Source organism: Gossypium hirsutum, chromosome D11 (genome assembly GCF_007990345.1).
Source record: "Gossypium hirsutum isolate 1008001.06 chromosome D11, Gossypium_hirsutum_v2.1, whole genome shotgun sequence".
Lineage (NCBI taxonomy): Eukaryota > Viridiplantae > Streptophyta > Magnoliopsida > Malvales > Malvaceae > Gossypium > Gossypium hirsutum.
The window spans coordinates 64,868,129-64,890,573 of NC_053447.1; the positions used below are offsets into that span (position 1 = coordinate 64,868,129).

A 22,445-nucleotide genomic window follows, 5' to 3' on the forward strand; every position below is an offset into this window, starting at 1 on the left:
GTTTGCAAACTGACAAAGTCGCTTTATGGATTGAAGCAATCTCCGAGGCAGTGGTACAAGCGATTTGATTAGTTCATGAAAGGGCAAAGGTACACAAGAAGTAAATTTGATCATTGCGTGTATTTTCAGAAGCTACAAGAAGGAACTTTCATATACTTGCTCTTATATGTTGATGATATGCTAATAGCATCTAAGAGCAAAGTTGAGATTGAAAGATTGAAGACTCAACTCAATCTCGAGTTTGAGATGAAAGATCTAGGAGAAGCTAAAAAGATTCTTGGCATGGAAATATGGAGAGATAGAGCTCATGATAGAGTTAGCTTGTCTCAGAAGCAGTATTTGAAAAAGGTACTACAGCAGTTTGGCATGAACGAGCAGACAAAACCTGTAAGTACCCCGTTGGCTTCTCATTTCAAGCTTTCTGCACAACTATCTCCTTCGACGAATACGGAACGAGAATACATGTTGCAAGTTTCGTATTCTAATGTAGTGGGTAGCTTGATGTATGCAATGGTGTGTACAAGACCCGACATTTCACAGGCAGTTAGTATAGTGAGCAGGTATATGCATAATCCTGGAAAAGGACATTGGCAAGCTGTGAAATGGATTCTACGATATATTCAGAAGACCGTGGATGTTGGATTACTGTTCAAGCAGGATAATACACTTGGTAAAGGTGTTATTGGGTACGTTGATTCTGACTATGCCGGTGATTTGGACAAGCGAAGATCAACCACCGGTTATCTGTTTACACTTGCTGGAGGACCAATAAGTTGGAAGTCTACACTACAGTCTACAGTTGCATTGTCAACCACAGAAGCCGAGTACATGGCTGTAACAGAGGCTGTAAAGGAGGCTATTTGGTTACAAGGTATGGCTAAAACCTTGGGGTTGGTTCAGGAGCATATTAACGTGTATTGTGATAGTCAAAGTGCTATTCATTTAGCAAAGAATCAAGTCTATCATGCACGTACAAAACATATCGACGTACGATTCCATTTTGTGCGGGAAATTATTGAAGAGGGGAAAATTTGTCTTCAGAAGATCGAGACTGCAGATAATCCCACAGATATGATGACCAAGGTGGTAACAAGCAACCAAGTTCGAACATTGTTTGAACTTGATTAATATCCTGCAAGTTTAACAGTTGAAGAAGGCACTATCAAGTATTGTTGTCAAAAGCAGAAAGAATTGTGTGAAGATAAGATTATCGTAATCAAATCTTCAAGGTGGAGATTATTGGAACCCACCATTGTTTGAAAAGTCAAATGGGGTGGGCACCGAAAGTAGAAAGTAATATTGGTTGGCAAGTTGGGTTAAAAGTTGGCATGGGATAATTGCAATTTTGGTCCCTAATTGTATAGGGACATTGCAAGTTGATCCTTGAACCTCAACTATAAATAGGCCTAACCATTGCTTACTTTCTTCATCCCATAATTGACATTCTCTACTTAAGGCATTATTCTCTCTCTCTATTTGTAAATTTCACTTGTAATTTTTGGAGTGAAATATATTTGGTAGTGCCCGAGGACGTAGGCAAAATTTGCTGAACCTCGTTAAAATTCTGGTGTTCTTTATTATTTGTTTTGCATATTTTGTGAATGTGATTGTAGTGATTTATTGTGCTATTAAATTACGATAGAGGGATATTCTGGCTAGGAAAGACTTGGTATTTAAGTGATCTTCGTGATCTACCTCTCTTTCCTGGGAATTGAACTTAGTGTGATTTTTCAGTACAATAATTTTACTCTTTCACACGCTTCCGCGCAACAATTATTTATAAAATCAAACATTGCATGCTTACACTGCTTTCGAAGTGTTGGGATGCCGTGGTTTTCATCACGAATTGGTAGCCACTCTTAATCGAAAACGGATTCGGCTTTGCCAACTATTTTTTTAATTCTCTTCTTCTCATTTTAAAAAGACAACTCTTTGGGAGGGGGACAGCAGGATTCAAAATCAACATCATTAATATTTCATTCAAAATTACCAACATTGATAAGCCTTGCAGTCACTGCTCTTTCCCACATGGTGCTAGGAATATCCATAGGATACAAATAAGGCTTGTATAACTTATCGACAATGGGAGAGGATTTGCGGAACCCCATTCATGTTTCTTCTCCGAACTTTTAACCAACATGTGTCAATTTTATGTTTGTGGAATGGCCAGTCGGGTATCTTTGTCCCTTGTTTCGGAGCAGCTGCACATTTCTAATATATTTGGAAGATTAATTATATTCATGTGCTTGTATTAAAAAATATTAAATAAGAACGATTTAATAAATATAATATAATATAATGTAATGTACCATTTGGATGCCTACAGTCTTGGTTTGGGTGATTCAATAATGCTTGCTTCAATAGAATTCAAATTGCGGAAGATTCAGCGGAGAACAAAGTGCAACTGCACAACAAAGTGAAACAAGCAAAAGGATAATCTAAACATACAATTTAGATTGAAGTCGGTGGAAGTATAGAATGGAGTTCCTTGAGAAAACAGTAATTTATATATAAATGTATAAAATGTAAAGTCCCATATCAACAAAAAAATTATTTCTTATGTTATTTATAAAGCCCAACATTACACGATTGAACTGCCTTCTAAGTTGAGCCTTGCTAGAGATCATGACCCTAGCATGTTGCTTTGTCTTAGGCTGCCGAAGGCACCCCCGTTCACCACGAATGGGTAGCCAATTTCTTAATGGATTTAGCCTTGTTCCCTCACAAACCGGTGTGGGTCTATCCTATCCTCCATGGTTAGGTAGCATTTACATCTTTTTCTTTTTTTCTTTTTCTGTTTATGATATCTTTCCATGTTTTTTGACTTAATTATTCATGGTGTTAGTTGCCAAACAACCAGAGGTTTATTTTGCAGGTATTTGGAAATTCTAGAAAATTGTTTGATGTTATTATACCTGGAAGCGAAATCCCAGAATGGTTTAGTCAACAAAGAGGTCACTTTTGGATTCAGATAGATTTGCCTCTGGAAGTTCGGAATGATAGTGAATGGATAGGAGTTGCTTTTTGCTGCATTTTTGTCAGCGATGATACTTCAAGGAATGAGCATCTCATTAGTAGAGCTGTTATCCATGATAGATATTCTAGACAAGCCAACCGCACTCAATCTAATTTCCAGGGTAGAAATCCTCGAGTGGTCATTCGTAGTGGCTGGAGTGTAGATCGACATTTTGAACAGCCCGTAATGAAGGACCACATTTTCGTTCGTTATTTCTCGCATGGCATGTTGAATCCAATTTCCTTGGAAGACAAATGTGATGAACGTGAAACCAATAATTTATGGATAACAGATTGCTTAGATCAAGAATGCGATCAACTTGAATTGTCTTTCACCGGTCGCTACAGTGTTAACGCGAAGAATTGTGGCGTTAGAATAGTGTACAAGTGAGATCTGGAAGAGATGGAACAAATAAAAGAGCTGCATAGTAGTCAGTGTTGTGCGAATTTTGAAGATATCCAGCAACACTCTGCTGATGATGGATCAATAGGTAACTGTTCCCTTATAAAGCGAAAACGTAATATCTATGAGGAGATGGATGAAGGGCCACGACCAAAATCGATGCAAAACATTTTCAATGCTATAATGGGCAGATTAGGGAAGAAGCACTAATTGTGGTAAACTACTTCATTGGCCTTGTCCTATTAATTCTTTCCTTTAAGACTTCTTTAATCTACCGTATTATTTATAGTTTTTTTTATTTCATTTAAAGTATTCATTTTTGATATCTTTACTTCACACCAAATGAGATATAATCTTTCAATTATATGTAATTGACTTTAAAATTTTGAGCATATACATGTTGGACACCAACATGTTTCTACTTGATTCCTTCACCCGCCTATGATAATTAGATCTACTTGAACAGTTCCTAGGTCTAAAGTAAAGCCGGTCAGTTTCTTGGCGCAAGCTCTTAATACTGTTGGAGTTTTGGAAAAACTGCTGTGGAAATAAAACAAAGGCGAGGAGAAAGTAGAAATAATTTCTATTGAAAGTGAATGTTTTCTTGAACCGAAAACTAGCATTCACTAAAAAATAGGCTACTAAAAATTCATAATCTCTAAAAAAATCTCTAAAATTATCTAGATTATTTTGTGGTAGTAGCAAAAGCAAATCGTCAACAAACACTTCCATTGATGTTGCTTCCTTTCTTGTCTGAATTTAATGGAGGAAAATGAATATTCGCAAGGATCTCACAATCCATTGAATGTGTTGAAGATGCTTTGTTTTCCAACCACAGATCCCTGCACCCAATCTTGCACACCTCACCAGTTTTAGCATCATAAAACCCCTCAGCAGAAATTTGGATTTTCTGTTTCAGCGTCAGATTAGATACCAAACGAGGTCACTTGAAGCTAAGGTCATGTTTGGCTGGGGGGTTTATGAATGGATTCCAATTACCCAATTCGGTGGGCCCACCACCAAACCTTAGTTTGGTTAGTTCACGCTCTTTTACAGGAAAAGGCTGAATAGCCATTCCCTTCCTTCACCACTGAATTCTTATTCAATCCCGTGGAGTAATTTTCTTTTCCTATTTTCAATTTTCGCCCTCACTTTTACCCAGAGAGAATGAAGAAGCTGTAACGGAACCATCATCTTCTCCTTCGGTCTTACTGGTAACTTTCTTTCCTTTCCATCTCTACGTTTCCCTTTTTTTCCTTTGACTGCAGAGGAGACCTAGGTCAATCTATTGAAGTTGTCTCTTCATTCTCAACCAAATGCGTTAGAAACTTCTAAGAAGAAGAATGTCTTTGAGTAAAATGTCGGATACATCCATTTGGGTTACCGGTGAAAGTGGGTCTATCTATGAAAGGTTTTGGAATGGAGTTCAATAGGTGATAGCACCACATGACTTGCAGATATCAGCAGGTTGTGCAGTTTCTGTTTTGATAGTCAACCAGACAATTTCTTTCATAATAATAAATCAAAAGATATTTCTATTGTTTTCTTCAATCCCTTAGACCACTCTCTCTCCCCCTTCGGATCGGTATGTAACATTCTCCGTGTCTCTATATTTCCTCTTTCCCTTTTAACGAATCATATTAATTAGTTTTGATCGATTTATCGACTGAAATTTTCTTTTGCTTCTGCTTTTTGTTTTTGGTTTGTAGATTTTGTTTCTATGGCCAAGAGCTCCTTTAAGTTGGAGCACCGTCTAAGTTACAACAACATCTGCGTTCCATTTCAAGGTAAATTTTTACTCCTCTCGCATCCCAACCGCCTCTACCCAAAACACATTTTGTCCCAATTTTTTTTTCAATATCTCCCTCAAAATTTTACTCCCTAAATTCTCAAAACCTATTATTTTCCCTTTAAACTTTTACTTTTCACCCTTTACCTCGTATCGAAAATTAAAATCATCCAAAAAAATTCCTAAACTTAAATAATAATAATTTTATTTGTGTCTATCATTTATATTATTAACTTAAATTTCACATTTTATACTATTTATATTATTAAATTATTTAATCACAGTGAATCTCTATAAATTTCTGTTAAAAATTAAATTATTAATGATGCTATAAAATATTCGTGTTAAAATTTTATGTTTGTATCAATTTTATATTTTATCTTTAAAATATCATTTATTAAAAAATCACCTTTTTTAAATTTAATATATTTTATTTAATTTCGAAATACGTAGTTAAAAGAATAAGAAGATAATTACAGCAGCTAAGCAAATAAATAAGCTAATCCATATATAAAAGATTACTAAATAAGTTATGAAGGGATGAAAGTTAAAAACAAATTTGATTACGGTGGGTGACAGTAGTTTCAAGAACCTAAAGTCATTTTTTTAATTTAATTTGAACAAATATATTCGATTTGATTCGAATTTCATCTTACTCAACTCAATTCGAAAAAATTTTAAATTGAGTTAGGATGATAAAATAAGATTCGTCAACTCAATAAACTTGAAAATTTTTCATTCAATTCGATCGAACACTCACACCTAGCCTTGGATTGTTTCAGTTTCCACAAATTCATCATTCTTTTCTTTAATTTTTCATTTTATGGAACTTCGTGGTTGTTAGTGAGAGCAGCATAATGTCTTGTCCTTTGTTTTTTACTTCTTGGAAGACTATTTTCTATAAAAATTAATAATTTGGGGATGGTCGGACACTAGTTTTAGTCTATTCTTAATATTATGTAAAACTTTTATATTTTTGAATAACCTCAAATGTTTACCTTTAGGGTTAGGAAGTAATCAATGAAATAAATATATATTTTATAAGAACACTCGTTAAAAAATTTATAATAATATCTCATCCATAATTAAATCACCTAATTGGGTTCTTCCTTTTCTGATATGTGACCCGATCTCTACCACTACACGCTTTGATATCTACACAAAAATTGCCTACTGTTGAACTTTGGCCTGCAATGCAACAACATACCACCATTGAAGCTGAACCAGTGCAGCAGCAACATTTTGTTCATATGTAACTAGCTTTAGTTCTTTTGTAATTTGTATTTAAAGTTAGTAGGATTAGTTGCTGATTTGAATTTGATGTAATCGCTGATATGTCAGCTACATTTTATGTGTAATTCAAGCTTTGTTTTAGTCAATTCATTAGTGGGAGTAGTTATGCATTAGGAATCTGTCAATGTAACTTATATGTTCCTTTTATTCTTAATGAAAATATATATGAAATCAGTTTTCAAATTTCAATCTTTGTTTAATTCTATTTGCATTTGGTTCTAGTTTCTTTTCTCTTTTGTTTTTTGCTGCCAATACCCCAACAAATGGTATACAGAGCCTGTCATCTTTGAGGGCCTTTGTTGTTGGTAGTTGTTTTTTGTGAGAAACCTTAGAGGAAAAGAAATTAAAGCTATTGTTTTTATTGTTGCTACAAAATGAGCTTTACACCACCACCACCACCACCACCTGTCTTTGTTGGTGAAAACTACCACATTTGGGTAGTGAAGATGAAGACTTACCTGCAAGCACATGACTTGTGAAATATGGTTGAAAATAACACAAAACCAACTCCATTGAGGGTCAATCCCATTGAACAAATCAGACAACATAGTGAAGAGTGTGCTAAGAAGCATAAGACAATGGCATGCTTACAAAATGGTGTGCCTAATGTGATTTTCACTCGGATAATGGCTTGTGACACTCCAAAGCAAGCCTGGGAGAAGCTGAAGGAAGAGTTTTTGGGGTCAGACAAGACCAGGCAGCAGTAGTTGATCAACCTCAAGAGAGACTTTGAAAACTTGAATATGAGAGAGTTTGAAACAATCAAGCAGTACTATGATAGGATAATGGCCACAGTCAACAACATCAGGCTCCTTGGAGATGATTTCTGTGAGAGCAGAGTTGTTGAGAAGGTCATTACAACCCTTCCTTAAAATTTTCAGTGAAAAATCTCCTCAATTGAGGACTCGAGAGATTTATCAACTATCTCACTATCTGAGTTGATAAATTCTCTATATGCACTCAAGCAAAGAAGGGTCAATAGGCTGGAGGAGCATCCTGAAGGAGCTTTCCAAGCAAAAGCCAAAGAAAGCTCAAGTTCGAGCTACAAAGGAAAGAAACCATGGCTTGACAAAATAGAGAAACCAAAGAGGGATGCAGGAAAGAAGAAATTTCCACCATGCATTCACTACAAAAGGTCCACACAATTGGAAAGGTACTGCTGGTACAGGCCTGATATTCAGTGTAGGAGCTGCAAGCAGTTTGGTCACATTGAGAATGTTTACAAAAACAAAGGAAGGGCACAAACTCAGCAGAAAAATCAAGCTCAAGCTGCTGAGGATATTCAAGCTCAAGAGGAGCATGTTTTCACTACATCCTGTTTTGTAACTTCAAGCAAAGTTAGAAGGGACTAGTTAGTAGACAGTGGTTGCACTCACCATATGGCAGCTAATAAGGAGTTGTTTAACGATCTTGATAGAAGCTTTACTTCCAAAGTCAGGATTGGAAATGGAAACCTTATTAAGGCTAGAGGCAGGGGCAATGTTGTAATTAGTACACAGTCAGGTAACAAAATAATTTTAGATTTTTTTGTACCTGATATAGACCAAAATCTCTCAGTGTTGGTCAGTTGATAGAAAATGGCTATTCACTTACTTTCAATAACAGTTCTTGTGTTATTGAGGATCCACTTGGTCAAGAATTAGTCACAGTAGCCATGACTGAGAGATGCTTTATGTTGGATGTGAATCAGTTGGAAATGAAAGCCTATATTAATTTTACTGATAAAGCTAGTATGTGGCATAAAAGGCTAGGTCATGTCAATTATAGATCACTTGGTTTGCTGCACAAATTAAATTTGGTTGAAGGCATGTTCAAGGTTTAAGTCAAAGACAAAGTTTGTGAGATTTGTCAGCTTGGAAAATAAGCGAGACTGCCTTTTCTAGTTAACAAGGCATGGATAGCTCGAGACAAGCTTCAATTGGTCCATACTAATATTTGTGGACTAATGAAGACCTCTTCTTTGAATAACAACAGATACTTTGTGTTGTTCATAGAAGATTTTACTAGATTCTGCTGGATCTATTTTCTGAAACAAAAGTCTGAAATGTTTGAAGCATTTAGCAAATTCAAATCTTGGCTGAGAATCAATCAGGTTGCGAGCTTAAGGCCTTGAGATTAGATAATGGCACTGAGTACCTGTCAGAAAGGTTTCAGAAGTTGTCTGAGCAGGTTGGAATTCATCATCAACTAACAACCATCTATACTCCCCAGCAGATGATAACACTCTAGAATAACATACTTTTATGTATTAATTATGTATTTATTCTGAGTATGATCCTGCTAATTTGAGCTATTTATGATATTTTATCTCATAGGGACTAAATTTGAGGCAAAAGCAAAATTAAGGGCCAAAAGTGTAAATTTAGAGATAAAATGAGCCAATGTGCGACACAAGGAAAAGTTGGTGCCAAAAGTGCAAGCATGGAGGACACAAGGGTTTAAATGCAAAAAGAAGAGATTTTATTCTATCAAAGTCTATTTTAATTATATTAGGATAATTAATACTAAGATAATTATTAAGGATTATCTAATTTTAGGATTTTATTTTATTTATCTTTATTTATCTTAAATTAAATGTATTTAACTTTTGAGAGTTTAAGTAGGATTAGACTATCTCCCCTAGCACTATAAATAAGGGGTGAAGTAACTCAAAAGAGATCCATCTTTTTCTGTAAACACTCTCTTCCCAAAAGTCTAGGCTTTTGTTCTTCTCATATTTCCTTTCAACAAAATCTCCATTTTTTATTATATTTATTTTCTTTTCCACCACAACCATGAGCCACTAAACCCCTCTAGCCGAAGGTTGTCGATATTCCCCAAAAAGGGTTCTTGAGGCTTAGAGTCTGTACTTAGCCTCCTCGCTGAGTATTCATCGTTTCTCCACACTACGGGGCTGACGCTTTCGTCCATGTCCCTTAAAAAGTAAGCTTTTCAACATATGCAAAGGCGGCCGCTTTGTATGATTTGGGAAGGTTGCACAGTAGATTCGTTAGCTTACTGCATTAGAGGTTGGCGAGCCCAAGAGACAAAATGGCGTGGGATTCGCCATTAAGAAGATTTGATCTAGCATAAGACGATCCCACAGAAGTGATTGTTAGCTAGAGTCAGGTCCCACTAAATCGTAAGTCTAAATCCTTAGAGCAGGTGGTCGTAGGCCTCGTCTTCCACTATAACTAGCTTATTCGGTTTGGGAAGGATCATCTAAAAGCTGAAGATTGAACCTAAGGCGGAACAAGACAACTGAAGGCTGGAATCTCCCATAAGAATTTTCTTTCTCTCAACTCTATTTTTAATTACTCAAATTTTCGATTCAATATTCTTAATTCTATTTTTATTTTATTTTTTGTTTCCAAGATCCAAACCTTTAATTCTATTATTTTTTATTTTTTATTTTTTTCAGGAACGCAGGTTTTATTGGGTAAGATTCTGCCGGGATTTCACGGAACAAGATATTGTGCAAATCCAGTCCCTAAGGATTCGACCTTACTTCCCTTTTTACTATTTTTTTTATTTATTATGGATAGGATATTTTTTTGCTTTCAACGACCGCATCAAATTTTGGCACCGTTACCGGGGACTGGTAACGTACTAATCTGGTTTTTTGTTTCTTATGACCAGATATGCTCCAATTACTCTTGCATCCGATTTAGAAATTGAGAAGACTGCTAGAGCCAATCGTAAGGAGACAAAGTTATGGAAGAAGTAGTCAACGGTGGTTGGAACTCAAAGTAACCCACCGTCAGAAATCGAAGTTGACGACGAAGCTGTGTATAGGATTAACGAAAACCCTACTCGAACACTTGAAAGTGAAAAAGTAGAAGTCGACTCACCAGAAAAAGTGCTTAATGCTAGGGTTAACGAAAACCAGAATCTAGCACACCAACAAATGACTCAAACGATTCGGCAACTGGTTGAAGCTCCGACAGAACAACCGCCATTGTGGATCGCGTATCCTACTGTGGATATCAATTTTGGGTTGAAGTCAGGTTTAATCCAGTTACTGCCAACTTTTCGTGAGTTGCAAAATGAAAATCCCCACAAACATCTGAAAGAGTTTCATATGGTTTGTCTTAGCATGAAACCTTAGGGGGTAACTGAGGATCAGATTAAATCGTGATTTCCCTTTCTCCCTAGTGGATTAAAATTATTTCTTATATTATTTATAAATGCGTGTTTTTCGTTTCTCCCTAGCAGATTCCGCTAAGGAATGATTATTTTATTTACCCTCTGAATCTATTACAACTTGGGCTAATCTATCTCGTTTGTTTCTGAACAGGTTTTTTCTAGCATCTCGAGCAGCTGAGCTAAGATGAGAGATCATTGGAATAAGGCAAAAAGAAGTTGAGTCCCTTTACAATTATTGGGAGTGGTTTAAAAAGTTGTGTGCAAGCTGCCCACAACATGGTATAACGGAGCAATCTCTCGTCCAATACTTTCACGAAGTTTTGAAACCCATGGAGATGAATATGGTAGACGCCGCTAGTGAAGGAGTATTAGTCAACATGACTCCCCAACAAGCGAGAGACTTGATCTCCACGATGGCTGCAAATTCTCGGCAGTTCCAAGCCAATACTAAACCCCCTAGAAGGGTTCACCAGCTAAGTAATTCAACCTTAGAGGCTAAATTTGATAGACTAACTAATATGATGAACTCTCTTATTGTATAAAAAATGAAGACAGCCTGGTTATGCGGAATATGTGCTACACCTGATCATGCAACTGATGCATGTCCCAGTTTGTATGATGATACCATAGCCCATCTGGATGCTGTAGAAAATTTCTCTGGGCCGCCACAAAAGTGATAGGACCCCTACGCTAATACCTACAACCCAGTGTGAAGGGACCATCCTAACTTAAGTTATGGGGCTAATCCACAAAATAACCAGCCATACCAAAATTGGCTTTCGCAATAGCCGCAAGGTTCAGGTAATTTTCTAGAAACTATAGTCAATAAGTTAGCAGCTAATGTTCTTCATTATCAACAGCAAACTTTTAATTTCCAAAAAGAGACGAAGGATTTCCAACAGAAAATTGAGGCGTCCATCAAAGAGTTGACCACATCGATCGAGAAATTAACTTCTCAAAGGAAGCTACCGTCACAAACAGAACCAAACCCAAGACAAAATGTAAATGCAGTAACGTTGTGAAGCGAAAAAGTACTGGAACCAATTACTGATAGGAATCTTAGCTAAGAAATTGCCCAGAAATAACCCGAGAAAGATGAACAAGTCTGACCGAAGCCTCCATTGCCTAAAATTCAACCTCCATTTCCAGAACGATTCAACCAGTGTCGAAGAGGTAAAAAGGACAAGGAAATTGTGGAAACATTTAGGAATGTCGAGATAAATATTCCGTTGTTAGACGCCATCAAGAAAATACCGCTGTATGCTAAATTTCTTAAAGAGCTTTGCACCAACAAGCGAAAATTAACAGGTAATGAAAGGGTGAATGTTGGTGAGAATGTATTTGCAATGTTACAGTGGAAAATGCCAGCAAATTACAAGGATAGGGGTATGTTTGCAATACCATGCAAAATAGGCCATTTGGGAATTAAGAAGGTTATGTGTGATCTAGGGGCCTCTATAAATGTAATGTCGTATTCTATTTATGAATCACTTACCGCGGGTTTTTTGGCAAAAACAGGTGTTATCATTCAATTGGCAGACAGGCCTGTTGTGGGCCCATAAAGAGTCCTCGAGGATGTTCTGGTAAAAGTTAACGAGCTTATTTTCCCTGCTGGGTCAATTGTTCCTTAGTACAGCTAGTACTAAAATCGATGTTCGAAGTGGAACTCTCACAATGGAGTTTGATGGGGAGATCATAAAGTTTAATGTCTACGACGCCATTAGCCATCCAAGCGAAATCTTGAGCATAAATCGTATCGACATAATTGACTCTTTAGTGGAAGAGAATTTTAAGCCAATTTATGGAGATAATCCTGAACTTGATGAATTTGAATTTGTTAATGAGTTATTATCTCCAAATACTAAACTGTTACCTTCCGTTATACAGGCACCAGAGTTAGAGTTGAAACCGCTTCCTAAGCATCTGAAATATGTAATACCCTACCATTCATAGTCTCCAATAGACTTTTCACACATGAAGAGGAAAGTTTGGTTCATGTACTAAAAAGTCATAAGGAGGAGATTAGCTGGACCATTTCAGACTTAAAAGGAGTAAGCCCTTTGACGTGCACACACAGGATCTACTTGGAGGAAAACACGAAATTGAGGAGAGAGGTGCAAAGACAGCTAAATTAGAATATGACGAAGGTAGTAAAAAAGGAAATAATCTAGCTTTTGGATGCCGACATAATTTACCCTATTTCTGACAGTAGGTGGGTAAGTCCGGTACAAGTCGTGCCCAAGAAAACGGGCGTGACAGTAAAGAAAAATGCTGAAGGTGACTTGGTACCTACCTGAGTACAAAATGGGTGGCGTGTCTGCATTGATTATAGGAAGTTGAACTCATAAACTAGAAAAGATCATTTTCCTCTTCCTTTTATAGATCAAATGCTTGAAAGATTAGCCGGAAAAACTCACTTTTGTTGTCTTGATGGATACTCAGGTTTCTTTCAAATTCCAGTCGCACCGGAGGACCAAGAAAATACCATTTTTACATGCCCATTTGGTACATTTGCGTACAGAATGATGCCATTCGGTCTTTGCAATGCACCGACCACCTTCCAGATATGCATGATGAATATATTTTCTGAATCTGTGGAAAAAAATTATCGAAGTTTTTTATGGATGATTTTACTGTATATGGGAGTTGTTTTGATGAATGGCTTAAAAACCTAACGATAATTTTCAGGAGGTGCATAAAATTTAATCTTGTCTTGAATTATGAAAAGTGTCATTTTATGGTAGACAAGGGTTTAATTCTGGGTCATGTTGTTTCATCTAAAGGAATTGAGGTGGATAAGGCCAAAATTGATATTATAAATTCTTTGTCTTATCCCTCCACGGTGAGGGAAATTCGTTCTTTCCTTGGCCATGCAGGGTTCTACAAGCGCTTCATAAAGAACTTCTCGAAAGTAGCTAAACCACTGTGTGAGTTATTGCAGAAGGATAAGAAATTTGAGTTTGGCCCAAAATGTAAGGAGGCATTTGATACACTCAAGAAAAAGTTAGTCTCCGCTCCTATAGTGCAACCGCCAGATTGGAAATAGCCGTTTGAAATTATGTGCGATACAGTGAGTGTAGTGTAGGAGCCGTGTTAGGGCAAAGGATAGACAAAGAACCACATGTCATATGTTATACCTCGAAAACCCTAGATGTTGCGCAGAGCAACTACACCATTACAGAAAAAGAACTCTTAGCCGTTGTATTTGCTTTAGATAAATTTCTACCTTATTTATTGGGATCTAAAGTAATTATTTTTTCTGATCATTCAGCCCTTAGGTACTTGATCGCGAAGAAGGAAGTAAAATCGAGGCTCATTAGGTGGATTTTGCTGCTCCAAGAATTTGACATCGAGATTCAAGACAAGGGGATGTGAGAATTTAGTGGCTGACCACTTAAGTAGAATAAAATTACCTTTTGGCGACATCCCTATTAAGGAAGAATTCCCTGATGAGGGCCTATTCTCGTTCGAGGCACGTCTTCCATGGTATGCAGATATAGTAAACTTTCTAGCCACAGGATCGTTACCCACTGAGTTAGCACGTTCCGTGAGGGACAAGCTTAGACGCAACGCTTGATATTACATTTGGGATGACCCATACTTATGGAAACACTGCTGAAACCAGATAATACGAAGATGTATTCCAAAAACTGATGTAACTTCTATCCTTAATTTTTGTCATACTGAAGCTTGCAGAGGTCACTTCGGCCCTAAGTAGACTGCTCGTAAGGTGTTAGAATGTGGGTTAGATTGGCCCACAATTTTTTGAGACGCATATAACTTCTGTAAGTCTTGCGATAGGTGCCAATATATAGGTAACATCACTAAACGAAATCAAATGCCTCTTTCCCCTATTCATGTATGCGAAATCTTTGATGTATGGGGCATCGATTTCATGGGCCCATTTATTTCCTCATTTAGAAATGTATATATAATTCTTACAATAGACTATGTTTCAAAGTGAATAGAAGCAAAGCCTACTCACAATGATAATGCCAAAACTGCTGTAGAGTTTCTAAATCAAACTATTTTTTCCAGGTTTGGCACACCTCGAGCCCTAATCAGTGATCGTGGTACCTACTTTTGCAATAAGGTTATAGAGGCACTGCTAGCAAAATACAGAGTCCACGACCGTATAGCTACTATTTACCATTCCCAAATGGTCAAGCTGAGGTCTCGAACAAAGAAATCAAGACTATTTTGGAGAAAACAGTTCGTCCCAACCGAAAGGATTGGAGCTTTTGACTAAATGACGCACTTTGGGCCTATCAAACTGCATATAAATGACCGATTGGCATGACCCCGTATAGACTTGTTTTTGGCAAAGCTTCCCACCTTTCGGTTGAATTGGAACATAAAGCCTATTGGGTCGTTCGACAATGTAACATGGAGTTAGATCCCGCAGGAAAGGCAAGAAAATTAGACATCCAAGAGTTAGAAGAAATTCGTAATGATGCCTACGAGAATGCTCGCATTTATAAAGACAAGACAAAGTTGTTTCATGATAAGAGAATAGCTCAAAAGCATTTTTGATAGGATAAAAAGTTTTACTATATAACTCTGTGTTAAAGCTATTCTCAGGTAAGCTTCTATCACGATGGCAAGGATCTTTTATTGTTACTAAAGTGTTCACACATGGAGCGATTGAAATAGAGAGTGAAGAATCTGGAAAGCGGTTCGTAGTCAATGGCCAGCAGTTGAAGCCGTTTTATGAGAATTTTCAAGCCCACACGGTAGAGAAAATCCATTTGGAACCACCATAGAACCAATAACGGTGCTGAGCTAACGATGTTAAACAAGTGCTTGTTGGGAGGCAACCTAATTTTTATTTTTATTTTTCTTTACTTTATTTATTACTTTATTTTATTTTATTATTTATTACTTATTTGGATATTAATAAATTTTTCTTCTTTTTCTTAGATAAAACAGAGCAAAAATGCGAAGAAAACGGTTGAGCAACGCTTAGAGCACATTAAGGCCCGACTTGAAACCTTAGGTCAGCAACTGGCCGAGCTTATTGCCATCATATGCGATAGACAGTAACAACACGGGAAGTTTTTCTAAACTTTTCTACCTATTTATTTATTTTCGTCCACATTGAGGACAATGTGCTTTCAATAGAGGGAGGTACTCTTCGTTATTACTGTCATTTTTTGTTGTGATTTTGGTTGTTGTTGCTGTTGCTGTGATTATTTTTGGCTAGTGTTGCTGCTTGGGGCTCCATTTTGTCCATATTTATTTAGAATCTCCTGCCTCTTTTCATTTCTAAGATTTTTACCAAGAATTGCCCACTGTTTGACCTACAAGCATGATTCTTATTTTCTGAGGAAATTATGGATTTTCCATAATTGATGCCATCTCCACTATTTTGTTCTTATTAGGCTAAAAATAATTATAATTCATAGAGTTAACTTTATCTTACCTTTCGTAAAATTGATCAAGTTTAATACAAAGTGGACACTTAATGTTTGCATGCTAAAATATGTTCATGACTATTAAGGTAATTACTGAAACTTATTTTTGACATTTGATTGTTTTTTTTTCTCTAAAGTCCTCATAAAAAAAAGTTTTTTATTAAAATATTGTTTAATGTTTCTGTGGTTATTAGTGCAGCTTAAAACGTGACTGACTGAGTAACCGGGGTAAGGTGCTTGGGTTGTCATCCTATTTTGTGTCAAAAGGTTGTGTGACGTGTTAGGTAAAACTCCGCTAACCGGAATTAATTTTTAAGAACATTCTGGGCTGAGTAACCCGGGTGGGGTGCTTGGATGTCATCTCTCTTCGCGTCAAAAGGTTCGATGTGCTCTTAAGGAAAAAATTTATAATAAATTAGGAGTCTGCTGGGCTGAGTAACCGGGGTGGGGTGCTTGGTTGTCATCTCTCTTCCCGTCAAAAGGTTCAGTATATTCTTAAAGCATAAAAATATAAATAATAAATCAAAATCAAAATAAAAATAAAAAAATAAAATAAAAAAATTATAATTTGGGGACTAAAAGAGGAAATAAATAGGGTGTCTTGGTAGGTTTGGTAATTTACCTAATTTTCATTAAATAATTCAAGTCGATTCTAATTTTGTGTGTATTAATTGGAAAACTTTTTCTATTTTACTTAAAGCAAGCTTAGGGTTCTCTTTATTTTTCATATCCATTTTTGACTGATTTTTATAAAACTTTGGAGTGGTATTTCTTATATGGCAGAATCGAACTTTCACAGTAGATAGGAACCATACTTGAGGGCAAGCATGGGATAAGTAGGTGGACTTTGATAACACTCTAGAATAACGTATTTTTATGTATTAATTATGTATTTATTCTGAGTATGATCCTGCTAATTTGAGCTATTTATGATATTTTATCTCATAGGGACTAAATTTGAGGCAAAAGCAAAATTAAGGGCCAAAAGTGTAAATTTAGAGATAAAATGGGCCAATGTGCGACACAAGGAAAAGTTGGTGCAAAAAGTGCAAGCATGGAGGACACAAGGGTTGAAATGCAAAAAGAAGAGATTTTATTCTATCAAAGTCTATTTTAATTATATTAGGATAATTAATAGTAAGATAATTATTAAGGATTATCTAATTTTATGATTTTATTTTATTTATCTTTATTTATCTTCAATTAAATGTATTTATCTTTTGGGAGTTTAAGTAGGATTAGACTATCTCCCCTAGCACTATTAATAGGGGGTGAAGTAACTCAAAAGAGATCCATCTTTTTCTGTAAACACTCTCTCCCCAAAAGTTTAAGCTTTTGTTCTTCTCATATTTCCTTTCAACAAAATCTCCATTTTTATTATATTTATTTTCTTTTCCACCACAACCATGAGCCACTAAACCCATCTAGCCGAAGCTTGTCGATATTCCCCAAAAAGGGTTCTTGAGGCTTAGAGTCTGTACTTAGCCTCCTCGCTGAGTATTCATCATTTCTCCGCACTACTGGGCTGACGCTTCCGTCCATGTCCCTTAAAAAGTAAGTTTTTCAACGTATGGAAAGGTGATCGCTTTATATGATTTGGGAAGGTTGCACAGTCGGTTCGTTAGCTTACTGCATCAGAGGTCGGCAAGCCCAATAGACAAAATGGCGTGGGATTCACCATTAAGAAGCGTTGATCTAGCATAAGACGATCCCACAGAAGCGGTTGTTAGCTAGAGTCAGGTCCCACTAAATCGTAAGTTTAAATCCTTAGAGCTGGTGGTCGTAGGTGTCCTCTTCCATTATAACTGGCTTATTCGGTTTGGGAATGATCATCTAAAAGCCAAGGATTGAACCCAAGGCAGAACGAGACAATTGGAGGCTGGAATCTCCTATAAGAATTTTCTTTCTCTCAACTCTATTTTTAATTACTCGAATTTTTGATTCAATATTCTTAATTCTATTTTTATTTTATTTTTCGTTTCCAAGATCCAAACCTTTAATTCTATTATTTTTTATTTTTTATTTTTTTCTATGAACGCAGGTTTTCTTGGGCAAGATTCTACCGGGATTTCACGGAACAAGATATTGTGCAAATCCAGTCCCTGAAGATTCGACCTTACTTCCCTTTTTACTATTCTTTTTATTTATTAGGGATAGGATATTTTTGGTGCTTTCAACGACCGCATCAGCAGAATGGAGTTTGTGAAGGAAAGAATCGAACAGTGCTTGACATGGCTAGATGCCTACTGTTTGAAAGCAAATTGTCAAGAAAATTTTGGGCAGAGGCTGTGAACACCTCAGTATACATGTTTAACAAATTGCCAACCAATGCTGTAAAAGATAAAACTTCTTTTGAAGCTTGGTATGGACTTAAGCCAATAGTTTCACACTAAAGGTGTTTGGTTGTGTCTTCTACAATCTTATTCCAGCTAAGAAAAGAACCAAATTGGAAAAAATATATATGTCAAGGATCTTTGTTGGTTACAGTAGCACAAAGAAAGGTTATAGGGTCTTTGATCCCTCCATAAAAAGGATCATAGTGAATAGGGATGTAACATTTGATGAGGAAAATGTATGGAACTAGAATGGTACAGATGCAAGGTTGAGTGAGGAAGGTCAACAAGACAGCACTCTGCAACCAGCTGAAGAAGAAGGCCAATTAATGATGATTTTGATGATGTACCTGTGAGAGGCACAAGAACCATCATTGACATCTATCAAAGATGTGATGTTGCAATACTGAAGCCTACTAATTTTGATGAAGATGCCATAGAAGAGTGTTGGAAAATGGCTATAGAAGCTGAAATAGAGATGATACACAAAAATGACACTTGGGAACTGGTTGACAGACTAGACCAGAAAAGGATTATTGGTGTGAAGTGGGTGTTTAAGGTCAAGTACAATGCTAATGGGTCTCTAAACAAACACAAGACAAGACTTGTGGTGAAGGGATACAACCAACAGTATGGGATCGATTTCATAGAAACCTTTGCTCCTGTTGCAAGGTTAGATACTATAAGGCTTTTGTTTGCCTTGGTTGCTCAAAAGCAATGGAGAGTGCACTAATTGGATGTCAAGCATTCTTTTCTGAATGGTTTTCTCAATGAAGAAATCTTCATTGAACAACCTGATGGATTCAAGGTTTCTGATGAAGAGGACAAGGTCTACAAGCTGAAAAATCCTTGTATGGTTTGAAGTAGGCACCAAGGGCCTGGTATGAAAGGGTTGATACATACCTATCTAGGCTCGAGTTCGAGAAGAGTATCAGTGAGCCTACTCTTTATGTGAAGAAATCAGAGAATGAAACCCTGTTGATTGTGTCACTTTATGTGGATGACCTGTTATTAGCTGGAAGCAAAGGGGAACTGATTGATGAGTTTAAAATGCAGATGCAGGATGTCTTTGAAATGACTAAATTAGGGGAAATAACATATTTTCTTGGCATGGAAGTAATTCAGACTGATCAAGCTATTTTCATAAGTCAGTAGAACTTTGCTTTAAAGATCCTGAAAAAATTTTGCATGTCAAACTGCAAAATTGTTAGCACACCAATGGCTCAAGGTGAAAAATTAACTAGAAATGGCAACCATGAAATAGTTGATGAAAAGGAGTATAGAAACCTTGTAGGTTGTTTGCTCTACTTGACAGCTACAAGGTCTGATATCATATTTCCTGTTAGCCTTCTATCCAGATTCATGCATTGTTGCAATGTTGTTCACTTTAAAGTAGCTAAAAGAGTTCTTAGATATGTGAAGAGGACTTTGAATTATGGACTGAAGTTTGAAAAGGAAAAAAAAGAGCTAAAGTTTATAGGATATTCTGATAGTGATTGGGCAATATCCATTTATGACATGAAGAGCACTTCTGGCTACTTCTTTACTCTTGGCTCAAGGGTCTTTTGTTGGAGTTTAAAGAAGCAACAAATTGTTGCTCAATCAACAGTAGAAGCAGAGTACATTACAGCTGTTGTAGCTGTTAATCAAGCCATTTGGCTTAGAAAGCTCTTATGTGTTTTGAATGAAGATCAAGTTGAAGCTATTGAGATTAGAGTTGACAATCAGTCAGCTGTTGCCATAGCAAAAAATTGACGTGATCCGGCTTGGTTGATTGAGTCAATTCAGTATTTCATGGCAAGACCAAGCATTTTAAGATTAAATTTCATTTTATTAGAGAAGCTGAACAATCAAAGGAAGTTAATCTGATTCATTGCAGCATAGAAAGTCAGTTTGCTGATAAACTAAGTCTATCGATGCTACAAGATTTGAGAAGTTAAGAAAAAGTATCGGTGCTTGTTGCATATAGTCCAAGAAGGAGTGTTGAACTTTGGCTTGCAATGCAACAGTAGGCCAGCATTGAAGCTGAACCAGTGCAGCAGCAACATTTTGTTCATATGTAACTAGCTTTAGTTCTTTTGTAATTTGTATTTAAAGTTAGTAGGATTAGCTGCTGATTTGAATTTGATGTCATAACTGATATGTCAGCTACATTTTGTGTGTAATTCAAGCTTTGTTTTAGTCAATTCATTAGTGGGAGTAGTTATGCATTAGTAATCTGTCAATATAACCTATAAGTTCCTTTTATTCTTAATGAAAATATAAATGAAATTAGTTTTTAGATTTCAATATTTGCTCAATTCTCTTTACATTTGATTCTAGTCTCTTTGCTCTTTTTTTTTTGCTGCCAAAACCCCAACACCTATAAACCTCTGTTTACTTTCCTTGCAAATTTGATATATTATTCTCATTCTTCATGTTTCTATATTTAAAAGACACTTTCTAGTTTCTTTCTGATATCTAACATTTGTTTTTTGATTTTCAACACAGTTCTGAGGTATCTTTTTCTTCTTATCATGTTGTCGTTGCCTTTCAACTTCATCCTCCATTTCTAGAAAAAAATATGATGGTTTTTTAAGTTTTAGAGGTGAAGATACCCCCAAAAACTTCACTGATCATCTTTATCATGCTCTGAAAATGAGTGCAATACTTACCTTCAGGGATGATCCAAAGCTGAAGGCTGGCGAAAAGTTTGCGCCAGAACATTTTAAAGCCATTCAGCAATAATGTGCTCCGTAATCGTATTTTCAAAATCTTATGCTTCTTCGGGTTGGTGCTTGTGTCAAGGACCAAAGTTCAAAGCCTGTGACCATCGATTCAAATGTATCCAATGGAGGTCTATTTATTAGATGGGGATCATTTGGCCAAGGAAAACTGGCCCGATTTAAAGAGCTATTGGAGAAGCCTATCAGATTAAAGCCTGGTTGGCCCGATAACGAAAACATGGCAACTTAGGCTAATATGGTAACTAATCCTAAAAGATAAAGGGAATCATATCTTGTAAAGATTAGATTAGGTTTGATATGGCATATCTTGTAAATCCCTAAAATAAAGGGATATGGTTAATATCGTCCGTCAATGTAAATGTATCTTGACCGTCAATTTTGGGGGAGCTAAACTATAAATAGAGAGTCTCCCCCTCATTTGTACTCATTCCATTGTATTCTGAATTCTTAAGAGTAATAGAATTCTGAGAGCATTTACTTAAACATCTTGTGTGTATTCTTTTCTGTGGCTTTCTGTTGTTCTTTGGTTTAGTTTCTTCTGGCATAAATCGCTTCCGCTCTTCAATTGGTGCCTTGGAGGAGTTCTTAAAGAATCCTCACTTGAGTTAAGGCTGACTTAGGCAAGTTTGGACGAACGAATTGCCTAAGGCCGCACAGTTCGTGAGATGAAAACTCTAGCCCCATGACAGTTGGTATCAGAGCTTTTGGTTCGAAGGCACTGTTGGGGTGTCGAAAGAAGTTGTTGGTCAGAGTGATCCGATGGAGACCCGAGGAAGGGCCAGAAAAGCGAGTCGATCAAGGGACTTATTGTCAGCTTTGGAGGATTGAGTCGTCACTCTCGAGGAGTCTATGGGGGACGTCAATGAGAGGATCGAAAATGTCAATTATAGACACAATGATGGGTTACGAACATTGCAAGAGCAGCTCAGGGAATTTGTGTAGGATACTATCGGTTCCTCGAAGAATAAGCTGGTTGAAAAGGATGATGCTCTCGAGGCTATGGTGACAGCTTTGAAGGAGGAGATCAATGAGCTTAAGGGGGAGCTCAAGATTTTCAAGGCTGCCGTATGGAATGGAATGTTGGCTTCAAAGCCAAAGCTACAAGCGATGGATGTGCCCAAGACGAAGGCGCTTAAAAGGGCAAGGTCCGCAAGTGAAGTGGACAACTTTCTTTGGGTCATGGAGCAATACTTTCGTACGATGAGCATCGAGGATGATGTAACAAAGGTAAATACTATTGCTATGTATTTCACTGATGTTGCTCTGTTATGGTGGCGACATACGTCCACTGATGTGAGACGTGGTGAGACTGAAATTGGGACTTGGAAGGAGTTCCAAAGTGAATTT

General features: G+C 36.8%; 1 long non-coding RNA gene across 3 annotated transcripts; it reads left to right on the forward strand.

Moving 5' to 3' along the window:
• The first annotated feature begins 4,446 nt into the window (after positions 1 to 4,446).
• Positions 4,447 to 20,475, forward strand: LOC121223431 (uncharacterized). Of its 3 annotated transcripts, none has more exons than XR_005920780.1 (3): positions 4,447 to 5,003; positions 5,128 to 5,205; positions 20,398 to 20,475. It is a non-coding gene; the product is annotated as an uncharacterized lncRNA (long non-coding RNA). The 3 variants fall into 3 exon arrangements; XR_005920778.1 differs by lacking the exon at positions 20,398 to 20,475 and adding an exon at positions 6,426 to 6,683; XR_005920779.1 differs by lacking the exon at positions 20,398 to 20,475 and adding an exon at positions 6,435 to 6,683.
• The last annotated feature ends 1,970 nt before the right edge of the window (positions 20,476 to 22,445 follow it).